Consider the following 11313-nt stretch of genomic DNA (forward strand, 5'->3'; position numbering starts at 1 on the left):
ATGTGGGCTACTACCTTCTCAAGATTCCTCTTCAATGACAGGATGGTCCTTAGTGCTCCTATAGTTATTGGCATCATTTTAACATTATTATTATTATTATTATTATTATTATTATTATTATTATTATTATTATTATTATTGAACTGTAATGCCGTGACTTGGATAGTTTTGCAACATCTTAAAGTTATTCAGTGATAAGAATGTTACAATTTATAGATATAAAAGTCAACCAAGATGATAGTTATAATGATAAATTGTTTGCCAAACTAAATCTCATTTGATTATACTTAAGAACTGGTTAGTGTCTGCCCTTTTTGTTTGCTTTTATCTGTCTGTTTCCTGCTTGTCAGCGTGTTTGCCCGTTCTTTATGTCTGTTTTTGTCTATTTCCTGCTTGTCAACTTTTTTAAGTCCATTTATACTGAAGAATTCTCATACCAAGTTCTCCTACCAACCAAAAGAGGACGACCTTTTAAAGTATATAAAAAATCTAAAAGAAAAAACAAAATTCTCTCGCTAATGCACATTTGTGTGCCCCCGAAGCCCTTTCAATGGCAGGTACTGTTCAGGGCAAGATTAAAGGTGCTTGTAGGTTTCTTATTCTTTGACTTTCTTTCTTGCTCTGAAGAACATGCTCTACCTGTTCGACCTGAGGCCCTGCTATTGTGCTTCTCAGGGTGGGCCAGTAAGGTGCATCAGGTCATTCTGCTGTAGTTCTTAGGTCACTATTTGTTATTTGGTTATGCAACCAAAAAGAATGTTGGAATGTATACAGAGCAGAGTAAATATGAGTACATGAATGAGAGCATGTCTAGAGCCGTTGTCCTTTAGCGGACTAGAAATGCCAGCATTTGTTGTTGTTGTTGAATATACAACCTCTTTCCGAGTGTTTGTGTATTATCCTGATCAACAAAGCTGTAATAGTCAGGGCCACCCATGATTTGCTGTGAGCGATCAGACTAAAGTCTCCCACCTTCATAGTGGCCAAACCCTTTAGATGTATAAGGGCATGTATTTGGCCTTTGTCTTCAATTGGATTAGATATGGCTGCATTTGCTGTTGTTGTTGTTGTTTTTGTTGTTGTTGTTGTTGTTGTTACTGCTGCTGTTACTGAGGTATATACAACACCTCTTCGAGTGTTTGTGTGTTGCTGTAATCATCAAAACTTTACTAGTCATATTCACCTATACTACGTTGGCTTGCTGTGAACGATCTGAATAAAGAGCATATTTGGGCCCTTGTCCTACAGTGGACTACAAATGGTTGCATTTGTTGTTGTTTTTGTTGTTTATATACAGTATGCAAGAGTATTTCGATGTAAGATGGCGTGGAATACCATATACTCCGTTAAAGGTCTCAGCATTTGTTTTCGTTTAGTTTGCATATATTATGCGATGTGGTATTATAGAATATCATATAATGAAATACCAAATAGTTGTAAAAGAAGAAAATCTAACAATTCCCTCACAAAAAACGTCCTTTTTTTTAATTTTCTTTAGCTGTTTTCTGTTACACAAGTATCGTATGTGTCACAAATCAATATATCTGCGTATATATTTATATATCAGCCTTGTATTATATTAATGTAGAAGGATTTTGTGTTATCATAAGCATTTTATTTTTGTTTATTGTTATAATTACTGTTTATACACGGTCTTATTCTACAGTTTATTTCTGCATATATATTTATATATCAGCCCTGTATTATATTGATGTACAATGATTTTTGTATATCATCATAAGCATTTTATTTAGTTTGTTATAATTATTGTTTATGCACTGTCTTATTCTATCGTTTTTTCACGTTAAAGTAGTTAACTGTTGTTTACTGAAAATAATGAGAGTAAAACTTGGGTGCTTGTTCTATTGTTACTAGCTAACGCTAGTTTCTTTATTTTAATTTGTAATATGTACATTAAGTCCTTCACAACAGATGTCGCCCCGCTATTCATGGATACATATTCATGGTTATAGAATTTGTGCTTTTGCGGAGTCCTTGGAAACGAGCCGAGGCGACATCCAAACCTTTGTTTTAGGGAGAGACACAACCGAAGGTGCTTCTAACGCACGTGTTATAAAGGGATTTCTCTCTCTCCCAGTTTAAGACTGGAAGTACGAGGGGGTTATTATTATTATACTGTGAACTATTATAGTACTTAAGAAGTTTTGCTCAGTAGAGCGTGATTGACAAGTGTATGCTGCGGTTTGTGACTTATATATTGAAGAGTTAATAAAAGCTATACTAGAATTGCGAAATTAAGCAGAATAGTCTTATTTTATTTTCACACCTGCCAATTACTGAACCTGAATGTGACAGTATGTTAAGACAGTTGGAAAAGGAAATGACAGAGGAGCAAAAGAAATAAAAAAAAAAAAACAGAGAAATAATAGGAAAAAAGAAATAAGAGAGTAATAGATTACATAGTAAAAGATATGATATAGCAAAAGAAATAAGAGAATAAAAGAAAGTAAGAGAGCAGATGAAATATAGAGAGCAAAAGAAATGATGATAGCAAAAGAAATAAAGCAAGCAGAACAAATGAGTGACTAAAAGAAATAAGAGAGAAAAGGAAATATGATAGCAAATTAAGCAAAGAGAGCAAAAGAAATAAGAGAATAAAAGAAATAAGCGAGCAAATAAAATGAAGAGAGGAAATGAAATAAAGAGAGTAAAAGAATTAAGAAAGTAAAAGAAATAAGAGAGAAAATTAGATAAGAGAGCAAAAGAAATAAGAGAGTAAAAGAAATAAGAGAACAAAATAAATAAGAGAGAAAAAAAGAAAATTAGAGTAAAAGAAATTAGATGACAAATGAAATAAAGAGAGCAAAAGAAATAAAGCGAGAAAAAGAAATAAGAGAACAAAATAATCAAGAGAGTAAAGGAAATAAGGGAGAAAATTAAATAAACAGAGCAAAAGAAATAAGAGAGTAAAATAAATAAGAGACTATAAGAAATAAAAGAACAAAAGAATTAAGAAAACAAAAGAAACAAAAAGAATAATAAAACAAAAGAAATGAAGCGAAAAAAGAAATAAGAAAAAAATAAATAAAGTGAATGAAAGAAATGAGAGAACAGAAGAAATAAGAGAGTAAAAGAAATAAAGTGAGTGAAAGAAAAAAGGGAACTAAATAAGTAATGAGAGCAAAAGAAATAAGAGTGAAAATGAAATAAGTGAGCAAAATAAATAGAGAAAAAGAAGTAATAGAGCAAATAAAATATGAGTTTAAAAATAAGAGAAGGAAAGAAATAAAGAGAACAAAAGAAATAAAAGAGAAAATGAAATAAAGAGAGAATGAAATAAAGAGAGCAATTGAAATAGAGCATAAGAAATAGGGTAAAAGGAATAAGAGAACAAAAGAAGAAAAGAGAACAAAAGAACCAAGAGAACAGAAGAAATAAGAGAACAAAAAAATAACGGTAAAAGAAATAAGAGAAGAAAAGACATAAAGAGAACAAAAGAAATAAGAGAGTAAAGGAAATAAGAGAGCAAAAGAAATAAAGAGAGCAAAAGAAAAAAGAGAACCAAATAAATAGAGAGCAAAAGAAATGAGAGAGAAAATGAAACAAGTGAGCAAAAGAAATGTAAAGTGTAACGGAATTAAAAAAGCCAGCTGTACATTGAGAAGGGGACCTAATATTTTTTCTAAAATATAGTACTTTTATTTTTTCAGGACAAAACTCGTTCATTTTAAGAAACAATAATGAACTTTGAATCCTATCAACATCAATATCCATTACTATTCAAATATACAAACATTTCAAATACAACGAAAGTAATGAAAATGAAATATATTACATAGAACAGCTCATCCATCTTCAACTTTATCTATTCTCTAGTATAACATTTATCATCAACTTGTAACTCGGATATTATGAAAACAAATATCTATTACTATACAATTTTCTTTACAAGTCTCTTTTTTTTTTTAGGCATATTGGATTCATCGCCCCTATGATCTGCCAGCAACCGGAAAAGGGCGTACTGTATCTATATATCTATATATAAAGTATATATATATATATATATATATATATATATATATATATATATATATATATATATATATATATATTGTTACGAGCCCGTGGGGTGAGTCCAGCCTTGCTTAAGGGACTCTGGGCAATAACAAAGGAAAAGAATAATGGAAAGGTCGTCAGTCGGCAATAAGACAAGGGATACCGACAAATAAATGTATTTACAATAATATTTAAATAAAGATGAATAAAAGAAAGGGGAGCACAACAGATAATTATATTTTAATTTAAGTCACGAGGACCTGTGAGTGGAGTTTGATCGACTATGGATGAGAATTCAGCACAGCAATCACGTTCCCTGGAAAGGGAAATAAATGGAATTATTAACAGAACACTTAATTCTACAGGCTGGGAACACGATGAAGTCGTGTGGTTAAAACCTTTAAGCAAATTAAATGAAAATACAAAGCTTAGGGATTTAAACACTACACATGGGAATCAACACTGTCACAGGGTGAATTAATTAAGGCTCGGAGCAAACGGCACACTTGGTTTGGGTATAGGGGATAGGATAAAAGGTTCAGTGGGTAGGATCTTTCTTTAAAGGATAAAAGCAAAAATTTGGAATGTGATTAGGAAGGGATGGGAGGTTGGGTAAGGATGATGAGGATCTCAAAATCAGACACCTTACCTTAGTAAAAAGGACTCGGGTTCCTCCCTTGTGGAGGGTATGCAAACAAAGGTCCTGCCTCCCTGATGTCTTGAGGGGGGAAAGATATGATGGTTCTCTCCCCGAGGCTGAGTAACGAAGAGCGAGACCCAGTTTTTCCTGGGTGGATTCAACCCCACTTGGCTTCCAATTGGAGGTGGTAGGGGGAATTGGCCTGACCGCTGTCCTATTGGTCAGGCTTTGTCACGTGTCCCTACATCCTTCACATCTCGCCTCCCTCCTTCTCTTGGGATCTCAACGCTGCCACGTGGTTCATAAAGACTGTATGCAAATAAGACCTCAAAGGGAGTAGACTGGTATAGGATGGTTGGGGGGTGGGGGAGACTCTGGGTAAGGACTCAACGCTCATGGCATTTCGACTCATCCTTGCTGGTGGGGTCTTTTATTTGAAAAAAAGTGACGTGATGACCACCAAGATTAACAGCCCCCCATTTTAGCAGAGATTTTGTCCTAGAACAGGACAAGAACTCGGCAAGCAAGGTCTGAAGCCACTAGCCTTAATGACTCCTCCCTCGGTGAGTCTCACCACGATAATGAATTAATTTCAAAGCAGCAACTAGGGTCCTAATTTTATTTTATTTTGATAGTATATTAACTTTAAGTGCCACATGGAAATAAGCGTGCTGGCTGTGGGGCAATCGCTAAAAAAATTAAAAATGCAAAAATAAAAATTTAAATGCCACAAATGATCAAAGTTAAGTGACCTAGTGCAGTGGGACAAATGAAAACTAAAATAAATTGACATATTACAACAAGAAATTGGTACAAGAAATCAATAAAAAAACAAATCAAAAGTAAATAATGAGGCCAAAATGGCTCCTCAAGTTTATCTACCTGGGGAGACACCAAGGCCAATTAAAAATTTTTCATACAAACTAGATTTACCTACTGACTATGGCTACGCTATGGACATAGCACTGTGCATTGGGCCCTAATGTCGGGAGAACACATCTGCTACTCTCTCATATGAGCTCTTTAGGCGCTTGACCTTCTAGTTGTAGTTCTGGAGGTCTATGCCCCACCTCCTGAGCCCCTTATTCTTATTTCAGAACTGCGTCAAGTAAGTCAGAGGGTTATGGTCCTTTAGGGCTGTGAGTGGTGTGATGGCTGGCTTGACCACCACACAATACACTAAACTTTTATCAAACAGTATTCACTAAAATACCATACTAAGTCCACAAAAGGTGGAATAATATTCAATTTCAATAAGAGTGCAAAGTCGAATCAAGGGGACAAAGAAAATACCACAAAAATATACTTAATTTTAATACACAAGTTTCAAACAGAAATAACACCTGAACCTCAACAATACAATAATTAATGATAAACACTCACTCTTAAACTCCCTGTAAAAGAAAACAATTACGCAATTAAAGAAAGGTCATCAACACATGCATACAAAAAGGGGAGAGGGTCCAGAAAGGAGGAGGTAAACGAAAAGTAAGAATACCCTAACAAATACAATCTAACTATTCCTAACAAGTTGACGATGGCTGGTTTGATTGAAAGGCTTTCACAAGCTCCACAAATGACATCAGCTGGCTGATTATCACAGGTCGTGATCACGATAATTTAATACAGGTATAATTACTATTACCTTGGGACAGAGAGGTCCCCTTGGATTTTACTGAACCAAGGGCAGTACACAAAATGCAGGATAAAACATTCCTTGCTGCAGAGAAAGGATATCCAAAAAAGCTAAACAGCTTCACAATGTAACTCTGCCATGGTGAGGAATAAATATAGTTCCAACAGCAATTGTCGTGCCCTTCAAGGTTGGAGGCTCAGAAACACACTAAGGAACCCTCTTCTAACAAGTCCATTCATACCTCCGTTCACGCAGGAGCGCAGCCACGTAATCCACACCACTTGAAAATAAAACAGCCGTTAGTCCATTATAAACGCTAACATAACCACCAGTGAAAAGACAAACTATTAAAGAAAGAAAACAATACGTCTATACTTAACCTCATAACAATACGTCTATATTTAACCTTATACATCTAAAAACTTAAATAATTTAGAAATATATAACAACTATGTTACAGTGGGTACTCATGGTCAGCATATGATTCAAAATGCTTCAGTGACAAGGCCATGCCTAAGAGCTCTTTCTCAATAGTACTTTACCTTGTTTGAGCAGGATTCAGTTTCTTTGAGAAGTATGCAATAGGGTGTCAGACTTGATCTTCTTCCTTCAGGAGGACAGCCCCCACCCCTATGTCAGTGGCATCCACGGTGAGAGCGAAAGGTTTAGTGTAGTCTAGTGCACGGAGCACGGGGAGGCTCGTTAAAATGCCTTTTAGGTGGTCATAGGCCGCCCAGCATTCATCCGTACAGCAGAACTGCTTGTTTCCTTTGAACAAGTCTGTGATGGGCGCGGCTACCTAATAAAAGTTTGGCACAAACCTCTGGAAGTATTGCACCATCCCCAGGAATCGTTGGGCTTCCTTCTTAGTTTTAGGGTAGGGCATCTCTTGTATTACACGGATATTAGCATCTTTGGGCATTATTTTGCCATCTCGTACTTGGTGGCCCAGGTAGGTAATCTCAGTCCCGCCAAACATGCATTTTTTGAGGTTGATGACCAAATTTGCCTTTTGGAGGGCCCTCCACACCTTCCCTAGAGTTAGGAGGTGTTCTTCCCAGGTCTTGGAGAAATGACGATGTCATCTAAGTAGACCACACAGTTGGAAATCCCCGCTAGTACCTTGTTCATGAGTTTCTGGAAGCAGCTGGGTGGGTTCCTAAGACCAAAAGGCATCACTCGACACTGGTAAAGTCCATCTCGGGTTATAAATGCGGTCAGTGGCCGCGACTCCTCTGCCAGCGGTACCTGCTAGTAGCCTTTTCTAGGACGATCTTACTTAGATAAGGGGATTCACCTAGGCTCTCCAAGCAATCCTCGATGCGAGGGAATCGGTAGGACTCAGGTTTTGTCACCGCATTCAATTTGCGGAAATCTATACATAGCCTATCCTCTCCTCCCTCTTTACACACTAGGACCAGCGGTGATGCCCATGGACTTTCACTTTCCTCAATGAGACCTAAGCTGAGCTGCAACTTGATCTGTTCCGACACCCTTTCAGCCCGCTGGAGGCTTAACCAATAATAATTTTGGTGTATCGGACACGTTCCTGGGACCAAGTCAATCTTGTGTTCTAATAGTTGGGTGTGACCCATTGTGTCTCGCACTACTTGTGAGTGCTGTAGCAGGAGGCTCTTGATAATACCCGTCTTAACAGTGTCGAAAGCAGGAGTAACTAGCTTAAAGGTGGCCAGAACCTAGGAGTTGCTCTCGGGTGAGTGGATCTGGGTAACAGTTCCTACCACATTGGCCCTTTGTTGATAGGGCTTAAGCAGGTTGATATGGAGCCACTTGGCTCGTCTTATGCCGCAATCCACTAGGTAATTTAACTTACCCTTCTTCCCAAGAATCTTGTGGGGGCCCGTAAATTTTGTGCTTAACGGTCTCTGTTCTCCTGAGCGGTGAACCAGAACTTGGTCTCCCACTTTAAAACTTTGATCCTGGGCTTCACGATTTACGTGACTTTTTGTGATGCCCTGTACCTTCGCCTCGGAAGCCTTGGCAATTTCCCAGGTAGTTCATAACGTAGCCGGTATATCTGGCAGCTCTTCCACCCAGGAAGCCTTGGAGGACTCCTCCCAGGCTTCATAAAGTATATCTTATGGCCCACGTGTGGAGTGAGTGTACAGCAACTAAAAAAGGGCTGTATCCTGTGGTTTCTGAGCGTGCCTGGCGGAAGGCGAACAGAGCATAAGGCAAGTTCTCCTCCCAATCCGAAGAGCCTGCCTCCCCTAACTTCATCAAGACTGTTTTTAGCGTTTGGTGTGAGCGCTCCACGAGTCCTTGGCTCTCTGGATGATATGCAGTAGAGGTCTGGTGGTGGACACCATGGTACTCCATTGCTGCCTTAAACTCTCTTGCCATGAAGTGAGAGCCCTTATCCGACTGGACTGTGGCTGGGAACCCAAACCTACAAAAAAAATTGTGTCAGTCCTCTGACAGCATGACTGGCATTGGCGCACCTGGTCGGTACAGCTTTGAGGTAGCGTGTGAACCGATCAATCATTGTTAATAGGAAACGATTTCCACGCATACTACGGGGCAGGGGACCTACATAATCCACTAGTACATCATAAAAGGGGATACCTGCAGACGGAATAGGTTAGAGAGGAGCCCTCAGCACAACCTGGTTTGGGATACCAGAAACTTGGCACGGATAGCCGGAAGCTATGTAAGCCTTAACACTCTTCTGCAATCCTGGCCAGAAGAAATGAGGCTGGATCAGGTGGGTAGTGCGTTTCACACCAAAGTGTCCTCCCAATCCCTCATGGGCCAAACGTAGCACCGACAAGCGGAGATTACGGGGAACAACTACTTCCTGGCAAAGGGCTTCTGCAGGATCGTGAGGGCCTCGGGTAACTCTGAAGAGCAGCCCTTCCTTCAGCCGAAAATTCTCTTTTGAGAGGTTAATCATCTCTGCTTCGTCTGAGTAAGCAGCTTCCCTGTAGGTTTTCAGCGTCTCGTTCAACAACTGAGATTTGATGAGCTCCGTCCAACTCCCTGGGTCCTCTAGGGTGATGGACGCTTCTCCCTCAGACTCCCCAAGACCCCTGGGCTAGTATTTGGGTTAGCTTCATTCCCTGTGGTGGTGAACAGCACTGCTCCATCCGAATAGGCGTCTGGGGTACAAGGCTCAGACTCATTGCTATAGGAGGAAGACTCTCGGGCCACCTCATTTAGCCAAGGTACTTCCCCATGGTCAATGTCAGCTAGCCATATGTCTTCTTCAGGAGGGCGTTCTCAGTCCGGGCTCCGGCTCGACTACTTTCATGCACCTGAGGGGCACGTGCTGTATGCCTCTCAGGAGGTCTCGTTCCAAGAGCAAGTCATAGCCCTCATGCCCGAGATCGCTCACTACCCCTAGCCTGCACCTTTTGCCGAGCTGGTCAATCTCAACTCCACAGTAGGGAGATCCTTAGTGACTCCTTCGATCCAATGGACCGTCATGTGATTGTCCTGCTGGACTTTGGCAACGATAGGCACCTGGTACCATAAGGTTAGTGAAACGTCTGCACCAGTATCCTGTAATGCTCTGACCGATTGCAGAGAGCCATCTTCTTTTAGGCAGAGCTACTGTGATCTCCCCAACAGCAGGCTGTCTTTTTGGAGCTTCTCAGATAGAGATTGAGAGGGCAGCTGGAGAAGAGGCTGAGGATTTGCTGGGACATAGTGAGTAATTCTTTGTGTGTCCGTGGCACTTACAAACCTCGCAGTATGCACAGGCATAGTACGACTTCGCCACCTTAACCTTGGGCTTATTCTTCTGCTTCGTGGACTCAGCTGACTTACCGGATGGCTTCAGCTGACAGTTGGCTTCCAAGTGGTTAGCTCTCCCGCAATGGCCACGCTTGGTATTGGAGATTGGATTTTGCCGGTACTTAAACTTACCCGATTGGACTGAGCTGGGGGTCCACGAGTTGAACCGGACTAGCTCGTACTCATCAGCATACTCGCAGCATGCTCTAAATGTGGCTGGATATTTCTCAGAGTTGTAAATTGAGAGTGCCGGTGGGGCGTTCCTGTGGAAGTCCTCAATTTTGAAGAGCTCTAGGAGGTTGTCTTAAGTAGTGCACTGTGCAGCCTCGACCCAAAGGGTGTTGAGCCTATCCTTCTGAAAACCCAATCAGACCAAGATGTCGTGGGGGACTTGGTGAGCCCACGCCACTGACGGCGCCAATTCTCAGGACTTAGTTTATAGGCCTCAATCAAGGCCTTCCTGAGGGCCTCAAAATTACCCTGTTTATCGGCGGGGAGCGCAGCATGAGCATTCTTCCCTTTCCCCGCCATATGCTTTGACAGTAGTAGGGCCTTCATATCCTTCTCTACGGCACACGTCTGAAACACGTACTCCACCTCACTTAGCCATCTCACAGGATCCTTGTCGTCCCACTAAGGAATGAGTGTGTGGACAGGCATGGAGGGGAAGCTTTGGCCAGTTTGAGTGATGTTGAGGTGAGGGCTGTTTAGCCGTGCTGGCTCGATATCCTGTCCCTGCATCTTCAATTCATGCTCTTGCTCTCTCTCTCTCTCTCTCTCTCTCTCTCTCTCTCTCTCTCTCTCTCTCTCTCTCTCTCTCTCTCTCTCTCTCTCTCTCTCAAACTCTTCCTGCTCGACCTTCCTCCGGGCATTGACCCCATTCACAAGCTCCCGCACATAGCCTTGCAATGCCTCTCCTTCGTAACCTTGTCGCTCTGCCAGGGTCACAAAGTCCTGAATCTCAGCAGGAATCATTTTGCTAATTTTATGGGTGAAATTCTGTGCTAGACAAAACAAAATGGAATCACAACTATGGGTGACCCTATGTACTAGACATGAAAATTCTGGAATCACAACTATTGGTGAACCTATATGCTTGTCATAAAAAAAAATGGGATCACAACTATTGGTGAACCTCTATGATAGTCATAAAAAATGGAATCACAACTATGGGCGAATCTCTATGCCAGTCATAAAAAATGGAATCACAACAATGAGTGAACCTGTATGCTAGTCATAAGAAAAATGGAATCACAACTATGAG

Source organism: Palaemon carinicauda, chromosome 32, assembly GCF_036898095.1.
Source record: "Palaemon carinicauda isolate YSFRI2023 chromosome 32, ASM3689809v2, whole genome shotgun sequence".
Lineage (NCBI taxonomy): Eukaryota > Metazoa > Arthropoda > Malacostraca > Decapoda > Palaemonidae > Palaemon > Palaemon carinicauda.